This window comes from Meles meles, unplaced genomic scaffold, assembly GCF_922984935.1.
Source record: "Meles meles unplaced genomic scaffold, mMelMel3.1 paternal haplotype, whole genome shotgun sequence".
NCBI classification, from domain to species: domain Eukaryota; kingdom Metazoa; phylum Chordata; class Mammalia; order Carnivora; family Mustelidae; genus Meles; species Meles meles.
In genome coordinates, this window is record NW_025721246.1 from 146,142 (window position 1) to 162,074 (window position 15,933).

Here is a 15,933-nt window from a genome sequence, read left to right on the forward strand (position 1 = left end):
GGTAGCAAGCATAATACTCGTCCCTCTGATTTCAGACCCCCAAAATATGGAATTCTATCTCACTCTTGCTAGAAATTAGCCTGGAGGTGAGCATAGATTTCCTTTTTCTGAGACCCTCCCTGATCTAAAATCTCATTAATCTCCCTACTCTATTGAACTAGAAGCATTTTATCAAGTATGGGGAAATGGTGTGTTATAGATGACAGGGAATGTAAGCTTTACCCAACTGAAACTTGCAATATTTTTTTTCTTCTTTTTCATCTGAAATTAGTCTTCTGCACTAAATAGCCAGAATTATTGCTTTCTTCCCTGTTTCCTTTATTGCTCTTCCCAATTTAGAGTAATTATTGGTAGCTCACTGAGCAAAGATGACTTTGTGTGTCTTGGGGGAGTTCCTATAATAATCCACATGTCACCTTGCTTATGTCAAGATATAATCTTTAAAAATAAACAGGTAAATCATACCATATGCAATTAATTCAAAATGAATCAACTACATAAATATAAGGGCTAAAACCATAAAAGTCTTAGAAGAAAAGACAGTGTTAAATCTTCATGACCTTAGATTTTGGCAATGGATTCTGAGATCTGACACAAAAAGCAATAAGAGAACAGTAAGAGGAAAAAAATAGATAAACTGGATTTCGTTGAAATTTTAAAAATTGTGCATGAAAAGATATTATCCAAAAAAGTGAAAAGATAACCTACAGAATGGGAGAAAATATTTACAAATCATTTATGTGGTAAGAGTTTAATATCGAGTATATATAAAGAACTCCCAAAACTCCAGAGAAAAGACAAAAACCAATTAAAAAATGGGCAAAGACTTGAATAGACATTTCTCCAAAGAATATTTACAAATGGGTCATAAACACATGAACAGATACTCAACATCACTAATCATTAGGGAAATACAAATCTTAATGAGATACTTACTAAGATATACTACCATAACTTCAAGAAAATGGAAAAATAACAAGTGTTGGGGCAATTGAAACTCTCCTCCATTGCTGATGACAATGTAAAATGGTGCAGCTTTCCGTGAAAGAGTCTGATAGCTCCTCCAAAAGCTAGATGCAGAATTATAAGACCCAGGAGTTATGCTCCTATGTATATACCTCACATCATTAAAACAGGGATTCAAACAGATATTTGTATGCCAATGTCCGTTGGAACATTATTCATGATAACTGAGTGGTGGAAACTACCCAAGTGTCTATTAACAGATGAAAGGATAAACAAAATACAGTACATACCTATGATGAAATACTATTTAGCCATAAAAAGGAATGAAGTTCTGATACATGCTACAGCCTGGATGAACCTTAAAAATATTATGCTTAGTGACAGAAAGCAGATGGAGAAGGACAACTATTGTATGACTCCACTTAACATGAAATATCGAGAATAAGCAAATTCATATACAGAAAGTGGTCTAGGGTTTACCAGGATGTAGAAGGACAGGACAATGGGGAGTTATAACCTGATTATATAATCTCTATTTGGGGTGATGAAAAGGTTTTGGAAATAGATGGTGGTGATAGTTGCATAATGTTGTAGATGTAACTAACACTGCTACATCATACACTTAAAAATGACTAAAATGGCAGTAAATAAATAAATACATGGCTTTGTTCCCCTATACCAAATAGACAAGCCAAATTTGGAAGATGGGTTTAAACAGTAGTTTAAGGCTACTGAAAATTGATATTTATTCACAGAAAAATAATTTAGAGTAGAAACATCAGTGATTCATAAGAACCATGAGAAAAAATAAGTATTTAACCCTTTGTTCAGTAGGTTTCCTGTTTGTAGAAGAGAATTCTCTGAAAGAGGGACAGAAGTTTCCTTAAGCCTTGTTGTCATTGACATCTGATTAAGACAACCCATATTATTTGGGTTGGTGGAGTTTTCCATTAACTTCGTGTGAGTTTTTCTACAGGAATTTTAAATAAAAATTTTCCTTTAAAATTCTTATATATGCTTGTCTTAGTTACTAAATCTTGCAGTCTGTCACTATCGACAAAACATAAGAGCTCTCACTAAGGCAAGTCTCTAGTCAACTTTTCTTTCTTCTTATTTTTTTCCTGTATGAAATTAGTAATAGGATCTACTAATACTTTTAAATAATTACTTTATTTCTGCTTGGATGACCACCTGGATTAGGACTAAACCTTTCTAACTGCATAACACCTTTCTTCAGGGAAATCTTAAATCCTTGGACTTATATCCATTCTAATTTGTTTTGTAATCTTAACCTTTTTGGAGGGTAAGGAAGATGACAAGAAGTGAAGAGAAATAGTAAGAAGCAGCCAATACCTAACTTTTTATCTTCTTACATGGCAACTGACAACACATTTAAAAAAATTTCCAAAATTGTGCTTCTTGATGCCAACATACCCTTAGTTTGGATTTGCAATAAAATTTTTGCTGGAAGTAAAAAATTATTTGTAAGCTCAAGTTTGTTCATTTTAGCCATTCTGACTGGTGTGAGGTGATATCTCATTGTGGTTTTGATTTGTATTTCCCTGATGGCGAGTGACGTGGAGCACTTTTTCATGTGTCTGTTGGCCATCTGGATGTCTTCTTTGCAGAAATGTCTGTTCATGTCCTCTGCCCATTTCTTGATTGGATTGTTTGTTCTTTGGGTGTTGAGTTTGCTAAGTTCCTTATAGATTTTGGATACTAGCCCTTTATCTGATATGTCGTTTGCAAATATCTTCTCCCATTCTGTCAGTTGTCTTTTGGTTTTGTTAACTGTTTCCTTTGCTGTGCAAAAGCTTTTGATCTTGATGAAATCCCAATAGTTCATTTTTGCCCTTGCTTCCCTTGCCTTTGCCGTTGTTCCTAGGAAGATGTTGCTACGGCTGAGGTCGAAGAGGTTACTGCCTGCATTCTCCTCAAGGATTTTGATGGATTCCTTTCTCACATTGAGGTCCTTCAACCATTTGGAGTCTATTTTTGTGTGTGGTGTAAGGAAGTGGTCCAATTTCATTTTTCTGCATGTGGCTGTCCAATTTTCCCAGCACCATTTATTGAAGAGGCTGTCTTTTTTCCATTGGACATTCTTTCCTGCTTTGTCGAAGATTAGTTGACCATAGAGTTGAGGGTCGATTTCTGGGCTCTCTATTCTGTTCCACTGATCTATGTGTCTGTTTTTGTGCCAGTACCATGCTGTCTTGATGATGACAGCTTTGTAATAGAGCTTGAAGTCCGGAATTGTAATGCCACCAACTTTGGCTTTGTTCTTCAATATTCCTTTGGCTATTCGAGGTCTTTTCTGGTTCCATATAAATTTTAGGATTATTTGTTCCATGTCTTTGAAAAAAATGGATGGTATTTTGATAGGGATTGCATTAAATGTGTAGATTGCTTTAGGTAGCATAGACATTTTCACAATATTTATTCTTCCAATCCAGGAGCATGGAACATTTTTCCATTTTTTTGTGTCTTCCTCAATTTCTTTCATGAGTACTTTATAATTTTCTGTGTATAGATTCTTAGTCTCTTTGGTTAGGTTTATTCCTAGGTATCTTATCGTTTTGGGTACAATTGTAAATGGGATTGACTCCTTAATTTCTCTTTCTTCAGTCTTGTTGTTGGTGTACAGAAATGCAACTGATTTCTGTGCATTGATTTTATATCCTGACACTTTACTGAATTCCTGAACAAGTTCTAGCAGTTTTGGAGTGGAGTCTTTTGGGTTTTCCACATATAGTATCATATCATCTGCGAAGAGAACAAGTCAGGAAATGACAGATGCTGGAGAGGATGTGGAGAAAGGGGAACCCTCCTCCACTGTTGGTGGGAATGCAAGCTGGTGCAACCACTCTGGAAAACAGCATGGAGGTTCCTCAAAATGTTGAAAATAGAACTACCCTATGACCCAGCAATTGCACTACTGGGTATTTACCCTAAAGATACAAACATAGTGATCCGAAGGGGCACGTGTACCCGAATGTTTATAGCAGCAATGTCTACAATAGCCAGACTATGGAAAGAACCTAGATGTCCATCAACAGATGAATGGATAAAGAAGATGTGATATATATACACAATGGAATACTATGCAGCCATCAAAAGAAATGAAATCTTGCCATTTGCGACGATGTGGATGGAACTAGAGCGTATCATGCTTAGTGAAATAAGTCAATCGGAGAAAGACAACTATCATATGATCTCCCTGATATGAGGACATGGAGAAGCAACATGGGGGGGTAGGAGATAGGAGAAGAATAAATGAAACAAGATGGGATTGGGAGGGAGACAAACCATAAATGACTCTTAATCTCACAAAACAAACTGGGGGTTGCTGTGGGGAGGTGGGATTGGGGGAGGGGGAGCGGGCTATGGACATTGGGGAGGGGAAGCGAACCATAAGAGACTATGGACTCTGAAAAACAACCTGAGGGTTTTGAAGGGTCAGGGGTGGGAGGTTGGGGCAACCTGAGGGTTTTGAAGGGTCAGGGGTGGGAGGTTGGGGGAACAGGTGGTGGGTAATGGAGAGGGCACGTTTTGCATGGAGCACTGGGTGTTGTGCAAAAAGAATGAATACTGTTACGCTGAAAAAATAAATAAAATGAGAAAAAAAAAAAAAAAAAAGCTCAAGTTTGTGTAATCATATAAAAGTTTCATAATATAAAGTGGTATCTAGAGATAAAAACACACACACAGAAACAAATATAGGCACATCACAATCCCAGATTTTCTGGGACATGATAAGGGCCTGAGGGAAAGAGGGGGGTGTATTTTTAAACATAAAGTATACTTAAGTAACTTAAGGATAAAGTATTTATGATGTCAGAACCTGGGTAGGATAAGTAGAATTCAGTGACATGATAAGGGGATAAGATAAGGGCCTGAGAGGAAGGGGGGAGAGATATATGTTAAACATAAAGGATACTTAAGTAACTTAAGGATAAAGTATTTATGATGTCAGAAATTGGGTAGGATAAACAGAGTTCAGTGACTTTGATTAGTCCTAGAAAGAAAACAGCTATAGTGAGCAGAAAAGAAGGATAGATAAAGAAAGATGAGTCCAAAAAAATGGGATTCTTGGAAGAACTACATAAAATAAGTGGGAGTGGGGACACTGGTGACTTACTCATTCACTTTCAAGTGGCCAGGATGTTGTAGTGTTAGATTACCTGGGTCTTTTGCTTTTCAAGACTGTTTCTTCACTTTCTTACCCCCACATATTCAGGGGGTATAGGTGTTCATGTTCGTGTCCCTCTAGTTTCTGCTATAAAGTTGTTGAAAGCCAGAATGAGGACTCCATCATATTCTAAGTGAAAAACTCCTCAGATACCTAGCCTCTGTAGCAACTTAAACATTTCAGAGGAGATTTTAACTGTTACAATCAAAACAACTTCTCCTTCAGAAGCAAATGACCAATTTGACCATTGCTTTATATGATCTTCTAATAAGACTGTTATGGGAATAGTGTTTTGTCATTGACTCATTCCTTGATTGATGCTACCATGCTGCTATACCTCACCTTATGAGTGCTTAACTAGTGACTTTTTTTAAAAGTAGGCTCCACATTGAGTATGGAGTCCAATATGGGGCCCAAAGTCACAACCCTAAGATCAAAACCCAAGCTAAGATCAAGAGGCAGATGCTTGACTTACTGAGCCACCCAAGTGCAACTACTTAGTGGTTTTTTGACATAACATATCTGGGAAAATTATACTACTTTTCAAACAATGACCTTTTCTCCCCAGAATAGCACAATTTTCACCATGAAGCACACTGGATAATCATGCTCTTAAGAAGTGGTATTTTGGGGCACCTGGGTGGCTCAGTGGGTAAAGCCTCTGCCTTCGCCTCAGGTCACGATCCCAGAGTCCTGGGATTGAGCCCCGCTTCGGATTCTTTGCTGGATGGGGAGCCTGCTTTCCCCTCTCTCTCTGCCTGCCTCTCTGCCTACTTGTGATCTCTGTCTGTCAAATAAATAAAATCTTTAAAAAAAGTGGTATTTTAACATTATGATTTCAGACAAAGACATGCTTATCAATTCATTCAAAACAAGTTTTTAGACAGAGTACAACATGTGGAACAAATTTAAATTGCATACTGTGAAGGATGCACCCAAAATATTTTCCTCTGTGTATGCAAGACAAGTGAAAGAGATGAGAACACAGCATCTTCAGCTAGTTACTCACATGGGTGATTCTGAAGTGTTCTGAAGTATTCTCATGGTTATTTAGTCTTTATTTCACCCTAAAAATATATTTCTGGGCTATAACTTTGAGTGTAGATTTGTGTACTAGACAATGATGTACCTAAGAATGGTTGAAAAATTGTCAAAGAGAAAGATGGAGAACAAACCCTCCAAAGAATATATTTCCTACACCCCTCCTCTAAAACCCACCATCCACTATAGTCTTTTATTACATTTTAAGTATAAACTATATTTACTTTAAACTAGTTATTAATCACAAGAAATTATTTTCTTACAATTCAATTCATGTATTTTTCTAAGAAGATTGTTTGGGTATCTTTCCTTTGGTATTGATATAAAACATCATAAATTTCCTTGTTAAATTTAATAGATTTTTAATTGAATTGTCAAGTTGCTTCACTTCTCTGAGACTTCCTTTCTTCATCAAAAAGAAGGTTAATAAAACTGGTGCTGAAAGTGCTGTGGGGTTTTAAAATAATTAATTAATTAATTAAAAAAATAAATGTCATGAGTAAATAGTTTCAAGCACTTTCACAGCATTTATTTATTTACTGATAAATGTTTTGTTACTAATGAATCGCTCCTGGGCATCTGGGTGGCTCAGTCAGTTAAGCATCTGACTCTTGGTTTCAGCCCAGGTCATGATCTCATGGGTCATGATCTCACGGTTCATGGGATCAAGCCCCACATGGGGCTCTGTGACCAGTGGGGAGTCTGCTTGAGGATACTCTCCCTCTTCCCCTCCCCCCTAAAATAAATACATAAATCTTAAGTAACAGTAATAATAAAATCACACTTATTGACACATTAAAATGGTTATTTAGCATATGAGATATTCAAACTGCATTCTTTGAAAATTAAAAAAGATAAATTTAATGGATTTCTTTTTCCTTTAATGACTCTTCACATGGTGGCAGAATTTCACAAATGAAGTAAAATCAGTAAGCAAAGGAAGACATTGATGGAATAAAAGAGCTGAGTAAGTTATAGCCTCAGCCTTGAAGGAAATTGTACATAAGAATGTGCAGAATGTAAAAGTTTATGTACATTATAAAGAAATAGGACCACACTTTAAAAAACAAATAAGCATATCTGAGTTTATACACCAAAACTACAGTTATCTCCTTTAAAAATTTCCCCTGGAAAGTATACACTGTCATTCCTCAAAAACTTATTTGATTGAAAGATAAGTTATGATGATAAAGTAATGGGAATGGTATCACAGAGAAGCACTAGGATATAAAATGCCCAGAACATAGATAAGCGATTTTTCTAAAGGGGTGACTATTCTTAAGGATCTTTCCATGATCTATTCTCCTTTCAACATTTTCTTTATCTATCTATCATCTATCTATCATCTATCTATCTATCTATCTATCTATCTATCTATCATCTCTATATTCTTTATATATATATATATTTCTTACTTTTAATTCTAAGTAGACTCCATGCCCAACATGGGGCTTGAACTCATGACCCTGAGATCAAGAGTCACATGCTCTGCAGACTAAGCCAGCCAGGTGCCCCTCAACATTTTCTACATAAGACTATAACAAGGTTCAGAAATGCTGATCCAAAGGAGCATTCCATTGTTAAAGTCCCATTCAGGAAAGTAGTCAAGCTTGGATCCAACAGTGTGGACATTTTTGCAATGGGAAACAACCAACCACAAAAGGAACTGACTTTGAATACCAAGTGAATAGACTCATTCTAGAAGATACTCTTTTTCTTGCTTAAAACTGTTGTCAGGAGGCAATGGTGGGAGTAAGGCATAGTCTCATACCTTCCTATAGAGCAGAAACAAGAATTTTCAGAGGATATTCGTGGACATACAAGAATATTCAAAAGGAGTTTATATGGCAAGAGAAATAAGGCTAGGGGGACCTGGCAGGCTCAGTCAGTTAAGTCGCTGTCTTAGCTCAGATCATGATCTCAGGGTCCTGAGATCAAGCCCTACATCAGGCTCCCTGCTCAGTGGGAAGTCTGCTTCTCTCTCTCCCTCTGCTGCTCCCCCTGCTTATGTTCTCTCACTCTCATGCTCTCTCTCTCTCAAATAAATAAATAAAATCTTAAGGAAAAAAAATAAGTAAGGTTAATGAACTTTGTGTGTCTGGAGGGGTCTACAATCAACCATAAGCATGGTACATGTAAATGGTCACCCCATATGAAACAGGTCAAGATCCTAATTAAGTGAGATCAAGAATAACAGTGAATCAGGACACAAAGGAGTTCCTGAAAGTCATTCTAAAAGCTTCTGACCAGGTTCTTCAGTGTGCCCTATGATAATGTTTTGGTAATAGCGTCATTGCCATCAAACCCACTCATATATGACTTGGTATGTTTATTCCATAATGTGGGTTCATTTGTGTTCAACCAATTCTTTTTTGTCCCAAGTTAAAAAAAAAAACAAAAAACCCAAAAGGTTTTATTAAGGGGGATTCTGAAACTGAAAGGACATTGTGTTTCTGATCCAAATGGACACTGTATACTCTTAACACCCTGATTTGTTCACAGGTAGATAGAGTATCAGTCCCATTATAGAGTAAGCAGGGCCATTTGGTAAACATCCTTACATTAACCAAGGATTGTACGTGGTTAGTGCTTAAATTTGATTCCTTCAAAATAGACATACAGAGGTTTCTTTAGTACTATACTGACATATACCTCTATGTCAACATTATCATCATTCCTAAATGGGTCACAGTGGGGGAACTCAGACTTTTTAAGGTCCCCACTGAGGCTGGTTATTCTGTGTGTGGGCCTCTTGTGACATAGTTTTTGCTCTTCCCCATCCTGCTTCATGCCCCAAGAAGCAAACCTGGAAGTCTGTGTTATCCAAATTCGTCTGCCCTCTGTCATTTGGTTGGGTTTGACAAATGCAATGCAAGAGATTAGAGAGTGAGAGGAGGAAGAGGTCAGGGATTTATTCCTGCTGCTCTCTGCCTGGTTCAGGAGCACCCATGTTCCTTTACAGATGGCCTCAGCACTTGGTCGGGTGGCTTCTCTCCAAGGGATACAGCCCTTACCATGCTCCAGTAGAGCTCTCCTTTGGGACTTCCTGCTGTCTCCTCAACATCCTCTGTTGGTTCCTTATCCTTGACAATCAGTCCCTACATCAAATCCTCTTTGATTTCCCCATTGGAATGGCTTCCTGCCTGAAACATATATCTTCCATGTATTATTTTCTTATATATTATTTTTTCTCATTAACACAAATATTTATTAACACTATTTATACACCAAAATAGGTTGAGTGTGAAGTTTGGATAACTTGAAGTCACCATTTGCTTCTGCACAAAGGGATTTTCTTATTTATTAATGAACATTTTTCTTTGTCATCCTTTAGTTTTTGTCCAGATATTGGCCACTGTCAAATATTTAAAAGTTAGCTTAGTTTCTATTAAACAAAACTAAAAGTGATTCTGTGACAGTGACTGTATGGTAACCAAATACTTCTGATGTCAAATGTCATTTAGAATGTTTCTTGGGACGCCTGGATGGCTCAGTCTGTTAAGCATCTGCCTTTGGCTCAGGTCATGATCCCAGGGTCTTGGGATCCAGTCTTGCATCAGGCTCCCTGGAGCCTGCTTTTCCCTCTGCCTGCCACTCCCCCTGCTTGTGCTTTCTCTTTCTGAAAGATAAATAAATAAAATCTAAAAAACAAAAAACAAAACAAAGCAAAAAACCAACTTAAAAAAACCCCACCAAAATTTAGTAAACAAAAAACAAACAAACAAAAACCAAAAACACCCCTGATTCTTGATCATCTCTGTCAGTTTGTGCTACTTATGACAGAGAGGGCTGGGATTTTATAAATTCCAAGCCTTATCTGAACAGTGTGCATATAAAAGTGGTCTTTTAGTTTATTAAAGGGGTATCCATGAAGCTGTGGACCTCTGCATTCTTGTCTCTACTCATCAATAACAGCCATCCTTCCAACTATCCTCTTTCAGGCAACCACAGGTTTTAGGAGCTGGCAAGGATCCACAAATAGGTTGTGCAAGTTTACTGTGAGGCACTGGTATACCCCCAGAAGAAGGGGAAGTGGGTCTCAGCAAGCCACTTCTCACAGTGGTTGTTCCTGCAGATCTGGTCGAAGGAGGGCTGTTGATATTGTTGGGAAGATTTGCTGGGACTGTGTACTCTGAGCCATGGGAGGGCCTGGCTGGGGAGGGGGTTGGTATGAGCTATTGTTTCTTTGGTACCTGGAGAATGAGAGCCATGGTTTCTTTTGGTACCTGGAGAACTAGAGCCATGGTGGCTAAATGCTTTTACTGGTTGCTGGCAAGCCAGAGGAGAAGATACTGTAGGGAAGCAGAATTTGCCTGGAGAGATATGGCTGAAGCCTGAGGTTGTGTATGAGGTATTTCTCCATTTGACACTTGAAAATTTAAGTCACTTCTGCTGCTTTTCACTGAGTCAACTTGCATATTCGATGTTTGGGACTCTCATTCATTATTTAATATAATTCCCACAATGCGCTTGTTAGAAGTATCACTCTAAAGATCACCAAAACAGAATCATACTTACCACAAAGTTGTAACTTAGAAGTAAATCTATATTTGACCATCTCTGAGCCTTTCTCCCCCATTTCATAAAGTTTCCTTCTAGAAGGTTTGTTAATACTTACTTAGCAAATCATCCATAAATATGCTATTATTATTCCTATTTTGCAAATGGAAACTAAAAATCAAAACCATCTACTCACTCCACCTCACATACTTGACTATTCACATTATCGTGATTTTACTCTGCCACTGTCTTTATCACAATGTCTTAACTAATGCAGGAAATTTTTGTCCAGAGAGCTAAAAGTTAAAAATAACTTCAATGTTCCTTTCAGGAACTTCCTGAAAAAGTCCATTTTTAATGAACATAAGATTGTTTGGCTTTTCAATAGATAGTATCCAATAATTCTTTGCTTTCCGATTTTTCCATACCTTTACCTCAAAGCCCTTTTTTTTCTGTACCCACAAATCCTAAAGCATTCTGCTTTGATCTTTATCCCATCCTAATTAAAAGTCACCCCTTGCCTTGAAAGACTTGCCTTAAACCAAATACCGAAACTTCATATCACAACTTTGCTCTCTTCCTTCCAAGATGCTACTAATTTCATGGTCAAAGCAGTGTTCTCCCTTACTGAGGTAAGCAATAAATTCAGATTTACCTTTTCAACAGGTTATTTTGGTGGAATTTTTGAGGATCCAGCATTTGCCAACACTAACACTTAGGGACTTAAATAATCACCCAAGTTTAGCTAGATAGGAAGACGTGGAGCTGAGATTCAAACCGAGGCCTTCTGACCCTGGAGCCCTCCCATAAATAGCACACATTTTTGCCTCTAATAAGCTATACTATTAAAAGAAAATGTGACAAATCACGTAGCATAAATGTTACTAATTGGTCACTAGAGTGTTTAACACAGTCCCTGATGGCTTTGTATAACAGTACTATCTTTTCAGGTATTCAGAAAAAAATTATTAAAAATTAGACTTTTTCTTTTATCATTCCCCAAAGCTTAAATTTTTAAGACTTGTGTTACTTAGACTCACAAATATATCAAGGTAATTAGCAAAAGTAATAGTATTTCTTTATATATCAACTTGTCATATGAAAATATTGAGCTGTGTTTTATCACTACATATAAGTAAAAATGGGTCTTGCCTTTACATGGCATTATGCATCAAAGTACTGATTTCCAATTTGTCTTCACTGTGCAGCACTGATTATTTTATCATCTGAATGAAATAGAGCAGAATTTTACTTGTTCTAAAAAAGTAGTTGTCATAATAAAAGTGGGCATTTCAATAAAACAGCGTATGATTTTACTCTTGAGATACCAAAGGCAATAACTCAGAGAGAATTGAGTAAGAATTATCATTTTTAAATTACATATTTGAAGGCAATTATGAAAATAGGAACTGATGAATAAACCAAAGGAGTCAAGAAAGTTACTAGAAAATTCTGGAAATAGATTCTCTTCCTCTTGTTTATTTTATTTTTCATGGTGACCTTTGGAAACTCTCAAATAAATCTGATGCAAACGGATGTTAATGTTTAATGTCTTTTTAGCCTGATAATATGGGAAGCAACTCACTAAGGCTTCCACTGAGGGGACTCTCAGGATTAACAGACTCTCTACCCTCTCTCTGTGAATCATACTGGCTGATTCCCACAGCAAAATGACCCTCAGCACTGCCATACTAGCCCCATTCTATCCTTGTACCTGTGCTCCCATCAGCTGAGTTGTATGCTTCCCTAGACGCAATTGTGTTTGATTTGAAACCTTGTCATTGTAATACTATAACAACTACATGTTAATACAACTTGACAACTACATATTACCCAAGATGACAGGTTGTAAAAGAAAAATGTTGCTGCTGTGAAAACTAAATTAAATACTTCAGAAAGCAAACTGCTTTTTAAAATGAGATCAAATCAAATAATTTTAAAGAATTAGGGGGAAAAACCCTTTTAAGGCCTAGAAAAATTTTGCTGTTAGCTTTAAGATCTTTTTATCACTTGAAACACACTAGGAAATGTAGATGAATTAAGAGTATAGTTTTGTGAAAAAGACTATCTGGAACTCCAGTCACCAGATTCTTATTAAAAAAAAAAAAAAAAAAAGCTTTGGGTCTACTACAAAAGGAAGATAAGCAAATATGTATTTATATGTTTGATGTAAAATTCAAAGTTCCAATTTAATATGTATCTCTTTTATGACTGTCTAATATGACTGATATTTCTTGATTAACCAATTGTGATGGTTAATTTTTTTTTCCATTTTATTTATTTTTTCAGCGTAACAGTATTCATTCTTTTTGCACAACACCCAGTGCTCCATGCAAAACGTGCCCTCCCCATTACCCACCACCTGTTCCCCCAACCTCCCACCCCTGACCCTTCAAAACCCTCAGGTTGCCCCAACCTCCCACCCCTGACCCTTCAAAACCCTCAGGTTGTTTTTCAGAGTCCATAGTCTCTTATGGTTCGCCTGCCCTCCCCAATGTCCATAGCCCGCTCCCCCTCTCCCAATCCCACCTCCCTCCAGCAACCCCCAGTTTGTTTTGTGAGATTAAGAGTCATTTATGGTTTGTCTCCCTCCCAATCCCATCTTGTTTCATTTATTCTTCTCATATCCCCCTACCCCCCCATGTTGCTTCTCCATGTCCTCATATCAGGGAGATCATAGGATAGTTGTCTTTCTCCGATTGACTTATTTCACTAAGCATGATACGCTCTAGTTCCATCCACGTCGTCGCAAATGGCAAGATTTCATTTCTTTTGATGGCTGCATAGTATTCCATTGTGTATATATACCACCTCTTCTTTATCCATTCATCTGTTGATGGACATCTAGGTTCTTTCCATAGTCTGGCTATTGTAGACATTGCTGCTATAAACATTCGGGTACACGTGCCCCTTCGGATCACTATGTTTGTATCTTTAGGGTAAATACCCAGTAGTGCAATTGCTGGGTCATAGGGTAGTTCTATTTTCAACATTTTGAGGAACCTCCATGCTGTTTTCCAGAGTGGTTGCACCAGCTTGCATTCCCACCAACAGTGGAGGAGGGTTCCCCTTTCTCCGCATCCTTGCCAGCATCTGTCATTTCCTGACTTGTTAATTTTAGCCATTCTGACTGGTGTGAGGTGATATCTCATTGTGGTTTTGATTTGTATTTCCCTGATGCCGAGTGACGTGGAGCACTTTTTCATGTGTCTGTTGGCCATCTGGATGTCTTCCTTGAAGAAATGTCTGTTCATGTCCTCTGCCCATTTCTTGATTGGATTGTTTGTTCTTTGGGTGTTGAGTTTGCTAAGTTCCTTATAGATTTTGGATACTAGCCCTTTATCTGATATGTCATTTGCAAATATCTTCTCCCATTCTGTCAGTTGTCTTTTGGTTTTGTGAACTGTTTCCTTTGCTGTGCAAAAGCTTTTGATCTTGATGAAATCCCAATAGTTCATTTTTGCCCTTGCTTCCCTTGCCTTTGCCGTTGTTCCTAGGAAGATGTTGCTACGGCTGAGGTCGAAGAGGTTGCTGCCTGCATTCTCCTCAAGGATTTTGATGGATTCCTTTCTCACATTGAGGTCCTTCATCCATTTGGAGTCTATTTTCGTGTGTGGTGTAAGGAAGTGGTCCAATTTCATTTTTCTGCATGTGGCTGTCCAATTTTCCCAGCACCATTTATTGAAGAGGCTGTCTTTTTTCCATTGGACATTCTTTCCTGCTTTGTTGAAGATTAGTTGACCATAGAGTTGAGGGTCAATTTCTGGGCTCTCTATTCTGTTCCACTGATCTATGTGTCTGTTTTTGTGCCAGTACCATGCTGTCTTGATGATGACAGCTTTGTCATAGAGCTTGAAGTCCGGAATTGTGATGCCACCCACTTTGGCTTTGTTTTTCAATATTCCTTTGGCTATTCGAGGTCTTTTCTGGTTCCATATAAATTTTAGGATTATTTGTTCCATTTCTTTGAAAAAAATGGATGGTATTTTGATAGGGATTGCATTAAATGTGTAGATTGCTTTAGGTAGCATAGACATTTTCACAATATTTATTCTTCCAATCCAGGAGCATGGAACATTTTTCCATTTTTTTGTGTCTTCCTCAATTTCTTTCATGAGTACTTTATAATTTTCTGTGTATAGATTCTTAGTCTCTTTGGTTAGGTTTATTCCTAGGTATCTTATAGTTTTGGGTACAATTGTAAATGGGATTGACTCCTTAATTTCTCTTTCTTCAGTCTTGTTGTTGGTGTACAGAAATGCAACTGATTTCTGTGCATTGATTTTATATCCTGACACTTTACTGAATTCCTGTACAAGTTCTAGCAGTTTTGGAGTGGAGTCTTTTGGGTTTTCCACATATAGTATCATATCATCTGCGAAGAGTGATAGTTTGACTTCTTCTTTACCGATTTGGATGCCTTTAATTTCTTTTTGTTGTCTGATTGCTGAGGCTAGGACTTCTAGTACTATGTTGAATAGCAGTGGTGATAATGGACATCCCTGCCGTGTTCCTGACCTTAACGGAAAAGCTTTCAGTTTTTCTCCATTGAGAATGATATTTGCGGTGGGTTTTTCATAGATGGCTTTGATAATATTGAGGTATGTGCCCTCTATCCCTACACTTTGAAGAGTTTTGATCAGGAAGGGATGCTATACTTTGTCAAATGCTTTTTTAGCATCTATTGAGAGTATCATATGGTTCTTGTTCTTTCTTTTATTAATGTTTTGTATCACATTGATTGATTTGCGGATGTTGAACCAACCCTGCAGCCCTGGAATAAATCCCACTTGATCGTGGTGAATAATCCTTTTAATGTACTGTTGAATCCTATTGGCTAGTATTTTGGCGAGAATTTTTGCGTCTGTGTTCATCAAGGATATTGGTCTGTAGTTCTCTTTTTTGGTGGGATCCTTGTCTGGTTTTGGGATTAAGGTGATGCTGGCCTCATAAAATGAGTTTGGAAGTTTTCCTTCCATTTCTATTTTTTGGAACAGTTTCAGGAGAATAGGAATGAGTTCTTCTTTAAATTTTTGGTAGAATTCCCCTGGGAAGCCGTCTGGCCCTGGGCTTTTGTTTGTTTGGAGATTTTTGATGACTGTTTCAATCTCCTTACTGGTTATGGGCCTGTTCAGGTTTTCTATTTCTTCCTGGTTCAGTTGTGGTAGTTTATATGTCTCTAGGAATGCATCCATTTCTTCCAGATTGTCCAATTTGTTGGCGTAGAGTTGCTCATA